The sequence below is a fragment of the Alexandromys fortis genome, unplaced genomic scaffold, assembly GCF_014885135.2.
Source record: "Alexandromys fortis isolate MF-2015 unplaced genomic scaffold, M_Fortis_MF-2015_v1.1 scaffold_158, whole genome shotgun sequence".
Lineage (NCBI taxonomy): Eukaryota > Metazoa > Chordata > Mammalia > Rodentia > Cricetidae > Alexandromys > Alexandromys fortis.
Genome location: NW_026068039.1, coordinates 643,943 through 657,317, shown reverse-complemented (window position 1 = coordinate 657,317; position 13,375 = coordinate 643,943).

Here is a 13,375-nt window from a genome sequence, read left to right as displayed (position 1 = left end):
AATAAAATGTCCCTCTATGCTCAGCTCATTCGCAGTCAAAAAATTCAAAGAAAATACAATATACATAATTTAGACTCTCTGTGTATTTTCCATCTTTATGTGGCTTATTTTTTTGCTCTATTACTTTTTAATATTTATCTTTACTCCTTTAATCAATGACTTTCTGTACTCTTTCTTCCCTCTCATAAGCCCACATACATTTATCTAACTCTGTGACCCAATCAGAAGTCTTTGTTTGTTTGTTTGTTTGTTTGTTTGAATATTTCTTATTGTGTGTCTGTAATCATTTTCTGAACCAGGAATTCTTTTAAAATAGTAAGCAACTTGGTCGCAGTGATCCTGGATTCTGGCTCTGCCTCTCTTGGCTTTTTAATATGCCAGAGGTGTGTGTATTGCCAGCCCTGTGATCCACGCTTATTGCCCCAGCTCCAGGGTTGCAGCAAATCCATGTCACCATGTTACATGCTAAGCAGCTTGTAGCACTCAGCTCACAAACCCTACTTAAGTGCAGAACCTCCTGAAAGAGCCAGAGTCACAGTCTCTTAAAAAATGGTATGCAGTTTTTAATACTAATGCTGAGTCAGGAAGCCTTCTCTTAAAGGAGCCACACCTCTGCTTGCTGCCAGCAAACAGAACCTCTCTGAAAAAAAAAAAAAAAAAACTGTGGCTACCATGAAGCTGTGCTTGACTCCCACTTTTATGGGTATAGAAGCCCTCTTTATTTTTCTCAAGCTTTTTTAGGCCTTATGTGGATTCATGCCCCAGATGGTGGGTGCTATTTTGTAAAAGATGACTGCGCTTGTGTTCCTGGCCACCAAGACCCGAATAATCACACGGATATTATATTAATTACAACACTGCTTGGCCATTTGACTCAGGTGTATTTCTAGCTAGAACTTACATCTTGAATTAAACCATTTCTATTAACCTGTGTATCACCATGAGGCTGTGGTCTTACCGATAAGGTTCCAACATCTGTTTCCTTTGGCAGCTACATGGTGTCTTTCTGACTCAGCCTTCTTTCTAGCTCTATTCTGATTTCCCACCTGACTTTGTTCTGCTAAGTCATTGGCCAAAACAACTTTGTTCACTAATCAATAAAAGCAAGACATATACAAAAGAACATCCCACATCATTTTTTTAAAAAATCTAAGAATTGTAGACTTCACAACTTCATACAAGTTTAAAGAAATTTTTTTAAAACTTTGATTTTACCACAAAGAAAAAATATGATCAGTAAAAAGGATTGAGAAAGTAGAAATAAAAAGAATGTAGGAAAAGTTGGGTAGTGGTGGCGCAGGCCTTTAATCCAAGCACTCTGGAGACAAAGGCAGGCGGATCTCTGTGAGTTTGAGGCCAGCCTGGTTTAAAAGAGCTAGTTCCAGCACAAAGCTACAGAGAAACCCTTGTCTCAAAAAAAAAGAAAGAAAGAAAGAAAGAAAGAAAGAAAGAAAGAAAGAAAAAAATTCCCACAATATTAACACCAGACATTTTATATGGACTTTGGAATGTACATATATTAAATTAATATATAAATTATTTATATAAAAATTAATATGACTTTTGTTTGAAAATGAGAAAATAACATATTTTTAAGTATCATTAGTTATCTTACAAATCTAAAATGGTAATATTTTATTAGGTAGATATAAAACAGTTGTGTGGTTTGTCCTCTGTTGTTTCTGCAAATCAATCCTTTTTCATTGTTATTAAATATTAAGTATTCTTATTAAGTATTGCTTGAGCACTATACTTGGCCTCTACATCATCTCAGTATTTTCTCCCTGAGTATTTTGGTTGCTGCCTTACAACCATCAACTATTACATACAAACCAATAACTTACAAACTGACATCCCTAGTTTCTAAGTTTCTTCTGAGCCCTGGACTGTATATGTAATGAGCTACCTTACACTTGTACTTGCTTGTGTCAAATGCATTTCAGATTCTCTATACATATGCATGATAGGGCTAATGAATCTTCTCTCAACATAACAATCTGTTAGTGTTGCCCATCGAATGAAAGGCTTAGCCATCTGTCTGCCAAGTAAGCCTAGGCTGAGGAGCACCTTTGATACCTCCTACACTCCTCCTTGCACATACTGTGCTACCAAAATCAGACTGAGTTTCTTCCTAATAGTTCTTTATCCCATCTCTTAGCGTTCTCACTGCCAACATCTTAGCCGTTGCTTTTGTCTTTGGTCAGACCGGTTTCTCTCCTTACACCCCGCCAGGCACCCTGTTCTAAAACATCTCTATAGGTGTAACTGAAAGTATCTGTGGGAAAGGACCATATTTTTAAAAAAAAAAAAAAAAAATCCAGTTCAGACAATTGTATGCATGGTAGTATGCATTTATGTGCTTGTGTGTGAGTGATGCATATGATAGGTGTGAGGGCTAGAGAACAATATTCACTCCTTTTCCTTGGGAATTGTCTACTGTCTTTTTTGAGACAGAGTCTCTCATTGGCCTGTTGTTTCCAAGTTTAGGCTAGACTAGCCGACTAGAAAAATCCCCAGAATGCACTTGTCTGAGCACTGGGATTACAAGCGTATGCTACAGTACCTAGCTTTTATTATTATTTTCTGAAGGTGCTAGGAATTGAACTAAAGTCCTCAGGCTTAAACAGCAAGTACTACAGAGCTATCTTCCCCGTCCTCAGACCAGGATTTTTGTAAAATACAGTAAAAATAAATTTACTAGAAACAAAAAAAAAGCAGACATAAAACTTCTCTGTTAAGGTGATTTAAAAGTTTTTGAGCCAGTGGTGGTGGTACACACCTTTAATCCCAGCATTCAGGAGTCAGGTCAGAATATCTGTGTTTTTGAGGCTAGCCTGATCTACAAATGAGTTCCAGGACAGCCAGGGCTACACAGAGAAACCCTGTCTCAAAAAAACAAAAACAAGTTTCTGAGTACTTGCTTCTTGGTGTTGCATATAGCCTAATCTTGTGAAGGTAGGCAATGATTTCTTTGTCCACTTTGTCCTCAGTGCTTTGCCTTCTTTACTGTATACATGCGGTGAACTCCCTGACCAGCAGGAAAGAACAGCCACCAGGCGAGGATTCTTCCCAAATCAGCTTTATTGGAGCCTCTTGGTTGAAGGGAGAGCAGGAAGTGAGGGGCTCCGAGCGCTGAGCTGCAGCTGCTTTTATAGGGACTAGGGGTACGTGCAGGCCTCCTATTGGTCAAAGTGTCTCAGCAGCCACTCCAAGCTCCCTGATAGGTCCGGCACACTGAGGACACTAAGCATGCCTGAGATGGTGGTACTGGCTATGACCTTATATGGAGTTGTTTATCCCAAGCCTGCAGGGGCCCAGCGCCATCTTGTAATGGCGGCTGCAAAAGCTGGCTCCTTGCAGTGAGCCTGCTCAAGTTAGTGATTCTGGCTAAGACCTTATATGGAGTTGTTTACTCCAGCCCTGCAGGAGCCAGGTGCCATCTTGTAATGGCAGCTGGATGTACTGGCTCCCTGCATATACAGGCTCACGGGTTTGTTCAGTGGCACTGCTGCCAGTCTGGCCATTTCAATAACTAGTTGTCTTCTATTTTTAGGCTCAATTCCTAGCCATGAATTTACTACATCTTCCCAGAGACATTTCCAGAAGGTTTTGTTATACTAAACTGCTTCTAGAATAAGTGCACCCCCAGTCAACACTTCTGTTTCTTTGAACTGGGCTTTTCTCTGTTTGTGTTCTGATTGGCTTCAGTTTTGCTCTAAGTCTCAGAGCACTGTTAAGTCAAAAGGAGCAGTTTATCCATCTTCTGATCCTAATGTGCATTCTATAAAACCATGCATTATTGATTTGTATTTGCCATTGTCTAATTTAAACAGGGGGAACGTGGCCCTTTCTTAATTTAGCTTGGCAGAAATTTTAGCTGTTGGAACCAAGCAATGCTAGTGACTGACTCAGGTTCACGCTACTCTGCAGGCACTAAGGACACCCTCTTCGGACTCTGAACTTACCTGCTGGTTTCACACAGATAGCTTGAACTAAAGATTGTTGTTTCCTGAAAGAGTTAAATGTCTGAAATAGCTAATTATACAACATAGCGTTGTAGTTGTTTGTTTATTTGTTTACTCACTGGGGGCCTGCCACCCAGCTCCCAAATAAACACACAGAGACTCATTATTATTTATGAATGCCCAGCCTTAGCTTGGTTTGTTTCTAGCCAACTTTTCTAATTTAAATTATTCCATTTCTCTTTAACTATGTTTGTCCTTTAAACTTTTTACCTTTCTTTAATTATATATGTCTTTCTTTTCTTCTTACTCCATGACTGGATGTGTGGTTGGCCTCTGGCTCCTCCTCTCCTATTCTTTTCTCTCTCCTCCCTCTTCTCAAGGTTAGATTTCTCCTCCTATTTATTCTCAGCTGGCAGCTCCACCTACCCCTCTCCTGCCTGGCTCTTGGCCATTCAGCTCTTTATTAGACCAATCAAGTGTTTTAGGTAGGCAAAATAACACAGCTTTACAGAGTTAAAGAAACTCAATATAAAAGAATGCAACACATCTTTGTATCATTAAACAAACATTCCATAGAATAAATGAACGTAACACATCTTAAACTGGGGGCTGAAGAGATGGCTCAGAGGTTAAGAGCCTTGCCTGCTCTTCTAAAGGTCCTGAGTTCAATTCCCAGCAACCACATGGTGGCTCACAACAATCTGTAATGGGGTCTGGTGCCCTCTTCTGGCCTGCAGGCATACACACAGACATAATATTGTATACATAATAAAAACAAAACAAAGCTGTCCCGACTCCCACGTGTGATCAGTTTATCGACATAACCTTCCTCTTACGGNCACAACATGGGATACTTTTTGATTATTGTTGTGATTGGAGCAGTGGGGCTGCGTCCCCAGCACCCCAGCCGCCTGATAGCTTATGCCCCGAAATAATTACACGGACACTGTATTCTTTTAAACACTGCTTGGCCCATTAACTCTAGCCCTTATAGGCTAATTCTCATATCCCGATCAACCCATCTCTAATAATCTGTGTAGCATCAGTCTTACCGGGAAAGATTCAACATGTCTGACCTGGCAGCTTGCTTCATGGCTTCTGCCCGGGAGAGGGGAGCATGGCCTCTGAGCTCACTTCCTCTTCCTCCCAGTATTCTGTTCTTCCTATTACACCCACCTAGGGGATGGCCTATCAAAATGGGCCAAGGCAGTTTGTTTATTACCAATGACCTTCCTCCATCATTTCCCCTTTTTCTGTTTAAACAAAAAGGAAAGGCTTTCACTTTAACATAGCAAAATTACATATAACAAAACAGTTATCAAGTAAAAATTACAGTCACAGGAGATCCTGATAAAAACAAAGACAGGTATCATCTCCCATCAGGAATTCTTGAAGTAGGGTAAGCTTCAAACTAGTAAAGATCTGCACTGACTCAGTGTTATTATTATGTTCATTCTTCTTTTTTTTTCTTCTTGCTAGTCTCAGTGGAGGCTTTTGTAAATTAACTATGGCTATAAAGATACATAGCCTGTGTTATGAAAAGGCATGAGATGGACCTTAGTGGGTGGGTCAGGTCCAAGGAGTGAGAGACAAACATGCCATGCAGACCAGCTTACATGAGGAGTTTTAATGGGGAAAGGGAAGGTAGCAAAGGGAGAGAGAAAGGGAGCACAGAGCAGCCTTGTGGAAAGACAGAGAGAGGAAGAGACATAGAGACAGAGAGACAGGCAGGGAGAGAGGCAGAGAGAGATGAAAGAGAGGAAGAGAAAAAAGAGGAAAGAGTAGGTGGAGGGCAGGTGAGACCACACAGCAGGCCATGAGCGCTGGGTGGCCACTCTGCCAGGTCCCTTGGGGAAGGGGCGGGGCCAGGTGTGCCTGGATGCTAACAGCCAATGTTATAGGGGACAGAGTCTTCTTTAGTGGATGTCTTGGGATTTTTGCATTTCAACTCAAGCAAGCTTAAACAAAATGGGAATGTTTGACACATAAACAGGAAAAGACATGGTGAAGATGGACACTGTAAACTCATCTCAAACTAGCTCAGAATTGCTTTTAATAAAGGGTTGTTTATTCGGGGATAGACTCACAGATCACAGTCCTTTGCATGAACAGGAAACAGGAACTGAATCTGGCAGTGGAGAGACAGAGAGACAGCACATGGACACACAAGCTTTATGGCTGCATTTATAGTATAAGGCCATGTCCAAGTGGGCTGGTATCTTAAAGGCTATTCACTATGTGTTCTCACAACACCTCCCCCTTTTGTCTAAAAAAGAGAGTTCTAAACCCAATACAAAACTATATACAATAAAAACAAATATCAAGTGTAAAAAATAGAATTACAACCAGCATAAATAATATCAAACAAGAAACATATGCTAAATATTTCAATAATTATCCCATCTTAAGTAGTCTAAGTCTTGTATTAGAAATGGCTTGGCCAAGTCATGAGAGGAAAGTAACTACAACTGTCTAGTCTTCAATTCCATTGGAGACCTGAGAAGGTAAATAATATTACTTGAGTAAACAGGAAATGCAATTAAGCAACTTCCAAAATGTGTAATAAATGACAGAGACAACTGGCTACCTGGGCAGTAACCCAAAGTCTCATTTGCAGTGTTGGAGCAACCAACTTTGGCTAAGGCCTAGAGTAACTGACAGACCATTTTAAGAGGCAGGAAAATTTTCAGAACTGTCTTGCCCTGTCTTGGCAAAGTTTCGTAGTCTTTTTTCTTGTATCCGGCTTGTCCTATCTGGACACTGTGCATTTTTTCAGTGGTCGAGACATTGGCAGTTCCTTGCCCAAAGGCTAGTTTTGCCAAGAAGAAAACAAGCTTTAAGTGGAGTGTCTTTGATGTTCAACATTCTCTTGGGAATAATCAGTATTGCCAGGAGCAATTGTGTCTCACATCAACAGACCCCTAATTTATTTAAATGCCATATTCTACAGTTCTTTGAAGTGGTTAAAGATTACCTATTTATGCAGAATACAATCTCTATGCATCTAAAGAACTTTATTAGTCTAACTATAAGATGACAAACATGAATGACTATTGACCTATAATTCTTAATACCTATATAACTTAAAGACTAAGACTTCATAGTAGAATATTAAACAATCTTTAAACAACTCTGCAACAAATGAGGACAATGACCTCACACAATAGCTTCATTGGATATAAGGTCTCAAGTATTATCATGCATTTCCTCCTTTTCTGTCTAGCAGGCATTCTCCATTTGGTAATCAAGAGTGCTACCTGAAGTCCAAGACTTAGCAGCTTAGCATCCTCAGTACAAAGAGAGTATTATTTTGCTGATTACACTATCAGAAAGTCCTGGGAGCATTTTCATCAGCTTCCTTCCCATTTTTGAATCAATAACTGTGGCTCAGAAATAGAACATTCTAATTCGCCAGGCATGCCATGTTAAGACAATTCAGCCACGCCTAAAACTACTTGAAAGCCATTTCCCTCAGGGAACTTATTTAATTAAGGGAAGAAAGCAAGCTGGGATGAATGCTGGGGAAACAAATTGTAGCTACTCACCACCATGCTATTTTAGCAATTCAAAGGAGACTAGATTGACTATAGCAGTCATTCTCAACCTGTGGTCCCAGATGTACTGAATGTTAAATTCTTAGGGCAGAGCTTTCAGTCATGTCTTCTTCTGTCAATGTTCTTGTTGCATCATTGTTTTCATATCTTTAAAAAGAATCTTCCTTTATTACAAATTTCTTTATTTCTTTCAACATAGTTATAATGGCTCCTGTGAGGTCTTTTTATTTTGTTTTGTTTTGTTGAGACAGGGTTTTGCTGTGTAACAGCCTTAGCTGTCCTGAAACTCACTCTGTAGACCAGGCTGGCCTCGAACTCAGAGGTCTGCCTGCTTCTGCCTGCTAGGATCAAAGGCATGCACCATCACCACCCAGCTGAGGTTTTTTTTTTTTAAACCCAATACCTCAACCCATTCATAATATGTTTTTGCTGTCTTTTTTCCTCTCTGCACAAGTAATACTTTATATTTTGGTTGTGAGCCTAGCCTTTAATGGCTGAGCCATCTCTCCAGCCCACAAGTAATACTTATAGCTTCCTTACATGTCTTATAATTTTTGTCATTGAAGATGTGACATCTAGTGTGGGCTCTTCCTCTCCTCTGGGGCTGTGCTTCTTCAGTGTCTCTTCTGCACGGGTTAGTGAGTTCTGTGTTCTTTATGATAGACAATTTTATACCTGTACGGTCACCCTGAAATAACTGTTTTATCAGGTCTCTGTTACAAGGCATCTCTTGGTTTCAGTCAACCTGAAGCTTTGTTAGTTACATGGTGACTTCTCTTTTGTTTCTGGATCATGCCCCAAGGTACAAGTTTCTCCATAGTCTTACTCAATTAAATTTCATACCTTTGCTTGGATAGTTTTTGAGAGCAGTCTCTGATGTGTGTGTCTGTCTCCTGAAGCACTTGCCATTCTTGGTTTCTGGTAAACTTGCTGGCCTATGGCATAGCTTATGGGCATCAAAGCTGTCGGCTTCCTTTTCAATCTTCTAATTTCTCCAGGTCTTTGAGACTGCCCTTAGGATCAAACTTCCCAAAGTTGGCTTTAAAAGAAATCATTTTCCCTTTCTTCCTCCCTGAAGACAGCTTGAGTTCTCCATGCTTGTGGCCCACCATTCCCTCTGGACAAAAGTCTTTGGCCACTGATACAGAGCTGGTATTGCGAATAGTGGGCCACTTTTAAATTGACATCCCTGATGCAGGATCTAGTCTTGGTGGGTAGCTTTTGATCTTTTCAGTTTGCCTTTTTGGAACCTGAATAGTTTTTTGTTTGTTTTGTTTTTTAGTTAGAGAGATTGATGTTTATTTTCTAACAAGTTTATTCTGACTTTGCATGTGGAAAATTGCTTGTTATTCAGTGTCTTCAGCAGTGGGTACTGCAGACCAATCTTGAGCTCAGTAGAGAACTGTTTAACAGGAGCAGAAGGCACCTCCGTACAGTCTGCCTCCTCAGACTGGGCAGTCCATTCAGCGTGAATTCCTCCTTGGCCACTGCCTTTCAGCAGTGGTCTGCTCCCCCACTTTCAGTCTTTCTGGAATCTTGTAGTAGAGATTAGGCATGAACCCTTGGGTTCACAGGAAATGCTGCTCATGTGCAGGTTTTCCTGGACAAGCTTCCACCTCAGCAGTGCTCTTAACTGCTGAGCTGTCTCTCCAGCACCCCTCCCCCATTATAAGCTCTTAAAAAGCCCAAGTGGGGCAGCAGGCAGCAGCTCTCCTTTTTATGAGGTAGCTTTGTCATCACTTAATGTCCTTTCTGCTATATTTTCTTCATTAAAAACAGCGTTTGAAATCTGCCTCATGTTGAAGGGAAGGTAATGAGGTTTCAACTTCTGAAGTGAAGGCTATCAAAGGAATGTGTGATCATATTTAAAAGCCACTTTAACAAAAGAGGCAAACTGAGCCGGATGATGGTGGCACACACCTTCATCCCAGCACTCGGGAGTTGGAGGCAGGCAGATCTTTGTGAGTTCAAGGCCAGCCTGGTCTACAAGGGCTAGTTCCAGGTCAGGCTCCAAAGCTACAGAGAAAGCCTGTCTCAAAAACCAAAACAAACAAACAAAAAAAGAGGCAAACTGACTTTTAGTTGCCATTGCAGTAACCATTAATAAAACTCCAGATAAATAACTGCTTGTTTTCTGAGTTGGTGTTTGAACTTCTTTCTATATGTATTATGCCTTGGTGCTCCTTGTCATCTCCAAATGTTAAGGATTAATTACAAATTAGGTTTCTTTTTAAAATTTTGTTGTTGTTTTGTATATGCTTGAGATTTGACTGCATGTATATCTATACAACATGTGTATGTCTGGTGCCTGTGGAGGTCAGAAGAGAATGTTGGATTTCCTGGATCCAAGTTATAGGTGGTTATGAGCTGCCGTGTTGGTTCTGGGAATTGAACTCATGCACTCATAAAAGCAGTTAGTACTCTTAACCACTAAGTCACCTCTTTCAGTTCCAAACTAGGTTTCTTCATGTTTGTATACTTTTGTATAAAATTGTATAAAATTGGGAATCAACTTAGGATCCAGCAATACCACTCTTGGGCACATACCCAAAAGATGTTCAATCATACTTCAAAAGCATTTGTTCAGCTATGTTTATAGCAGCATTATTTGTAATAACCAGAACCTGGAAACAACCTAGATGCCCCTCAATCAAAGACTGGATAAAGAAAATGTGGCACATTTACACATTAGAGTACTACTCAGCGGAAAAAAAAAGAAAGAAAAAGACATCTTGAATTTTGCATGCAAATGGATGGAATTAGAAAACATTATCCTGAGTGAGGTAACCCAGACCCCAAAAGATGAATATGATATGTACTCACTCATAAGTGGATACTAGCTATAAACAAAGGACATTGAGCCTATAGTTCATAATCGTAGAGAAGCTAAGTAATAAGGTGAACCCAAAGGAAAAATATATAGACCCACCTTGAAATTGAAAACGGACAGGATTATCTGGCAGGGTTGGGAGCATGGTAGTGAGGATAGGAGAAGGTAGGAGAAGAAGAGGGGAGAAAGGGAGGGTAGAGGAGAACTTGAGGGAATGGGTTGGTCGAGATGGAGGAAGGACAGAGATGAGAGCAAGGATATCTTGATTGAGGAAGCCATTAGAGGGTTAGCAGAAACCTGGCTCCAGAGAAATTCCCAGGAATCCAAAAGGATAACCCCACCTAGGACCCTGGGCAGTAGAGGAGAGGGGGCCCAATCTTGACTTGCCCTGTAGTCAGACTGATGAATATCTTAAATATCACCATAGAGCCTTCATCCAGCAACTAATGGAAACAGAGGCAGAGACCCACATTGGAGCACTGGACTGAGCTCCCAAAGTCCAGTTGAAGAGTGAAAGGAATGAGAATATGAGCAAGGAGGTCAAGACCATGATGGGTTCACCCACTGAAATAGTTTGCCTGAGCTAATGGGAGCTCACCAACTCCAGCCGTACTGGGAAGGAACAAGCATAGGACTAAACTAGTTCCTCTGAATGTGGTTGACAGTTACATGGTTGGGGCAGACTGAGGGGCCACTGGCAGTGGCACCAGGATTTATCCCTACTGCCTGTACTGGCTATTTGGGATCCTGTTCTCTTTGGATGTATACCTTGCTCAGCCTAGATGTAGTAAGGAGAGCCTTGAACCTTCCACAAGGCAATGTGCCTTACCCTCTCTGAGGATTAGGTGGGGTGGGGTGAGAGGGTGTGTGGAGAGAATGGGAAGAGGGGAGGAAGTGGGAACTTGGATTGGTATTTTTTTTAAAAAAAAATCTAATAAATTAAAAAAAAAGAAAAATATTTAAAAAAATAGTCTGGGACTTCTCAAGTTTTTTGTTGTTGTTGTTGTTGTTGTTGTTATTGTTATGACTCTCTACCTATCCTAATACTTAGATTTGGATTCTGAAGAAGGAAGAACAGTAACTGTCAGAATCCTATTTATTAGGACACTTGTACTTGAGCTGAAATGCTAATAAGCTACTCTGTGTTACTAAGACAAAGTCCCATTATGTATGCAGATCATGGGGGAGTTTGTGATGACTGTTCTTTCTTCTAATGATTTCAGGCACCAAGCTGTGACTGTGATGAACATGCAGAATCTGAGCTCTGGAGAAAGCTGCTCAATTCTTGCCTGGCTAATCTGAAAACAGGGTGGGTAAAAGAAGAGAATGGGGAATTATGGAATCAGAAGACAATGCGTGTCAGGATAGCATTTACACAGAGAGAGAGAGAGAGAGAGAGAGAGAGAGAGAGAGAGAGAGAGAGAGAGAGAGAGGGGGGGAGAGAGAGAGAGAGAGAGAGAGAGAGAGAGAGAGAGAGAGAGAGAGAGAGAGAGAGAGAGAGAGAGAGAGAGAGAGAGAGAGAGAGAGAGCGAGCGCGAGAGCGAGAGAGGGAGACAGGTTGAGTCTGGGAGAAAGTCACCTTTCAAAGACATGACTCCCAGGGACCACCTTCCTCCAAATAGTGTCTCACTATCTCCCACTAATGATATTAAATTACAATTTCCTCAATGGATCAATCCACTGATTAAAATCAGCAACCTCATGATCTGTCATCTCTCAGTTGTACCACTAGCTGGAAACCATTCCTTTTGGGACATTATTCAGTTGTTGTGACAAAACACTCTAACTAAAAGCAATTTAAGGGAGGAAAGGGTTTATTTGGCTTATGTGGTTGTATTTTGTTTATGCTCTAACAAATAAAATTTGCCTGAAGATCAGAGTGCAGAGCCATAGAGGCCTGGCAGTGGTGGCACATACTTTTAATCCCAGCCCTTGGGAGATAGAGACAGATGGATATTTGTGAGTTCCATGCCACCCTGGGCTACATGAAATGGATCCAGTCCACTAAAAGAGAAACAAAGTCAAGTGGTGGTGGTGGTTCACATCTTAAATCCCAGTATTTGGAAGTCACATGCCTTTAATTCCAGCACTAAGGAGGTGGAGACAGGAAGGGATATAACTGGGCAGAGAGAGGAACATGAGGTGGGAGGAGACAGGAGCTCATTGCAGTCAGTCTAGGATGTCGTCTGAGGACAGGATTGCCCCTTTGGTCTGAGCATTGGTAAGAGGTAAGGACTCTAGTGGCTGGCTGTTCTGCTTCTCTGATCCTTCAGCTTTCACCTGTGATAGCTGACTCTGAGTTTTTATTATTAAGACCAATTAGAAATTACGCTACAGGCTTATGCTTCCAGATCACAATCTATCACTGAGGGAAGTCAAGGCCGGAACTCAAGAGAGGTCTGCTCGCCATTTCACACAGCATTACTTTTAACCGGGGAACTCACTCTTGTAGCCAAGGAAGTACAGCATAAACCATGCAGAAATGATGCTTGAGGGTTCCCCTGCAGGCTCATTCTTAGCTAGCTTTTTCATAACAAGCAAGGCATACTTGCCCATGGAATGATGCAGCCAATCTCATTCAATATACAATTATTTGTCATCAATTAACAATTAAGACAGTCCCCCACAGACATGCCCATAAGTCATTATTATCTAGGAAATTCTTCAATTGAGACTCCACATAGATGACTCTAGACTGTGTCCGTTAGTTTGGGATGGATGGAGACAGGCATCTCCAGAAACAGAGTTTTTTTGTTTTTGTTTGTTTGTTTTTTTTTTTTTTGGTTTTTAGAGACAGGGTTTTTCTGTTTAACAGCCCTGGCTGTCCTGGAACTCACTTTGTAGACCAGGCTGGCCTCAAACTCACAGAGATCTGCCTGCCTCTGCCTCCTGAGTGTTGGGATTAAAGGTATGTGCCTCTACTGCGTGAATCAGAATTGGTTTTTAATCAAAACAACTGAAGAACCACAGTCTCTCTGTGGAAGTGGAGACTGTGTACACATGACATGGAGTGGGCACAGGGGATG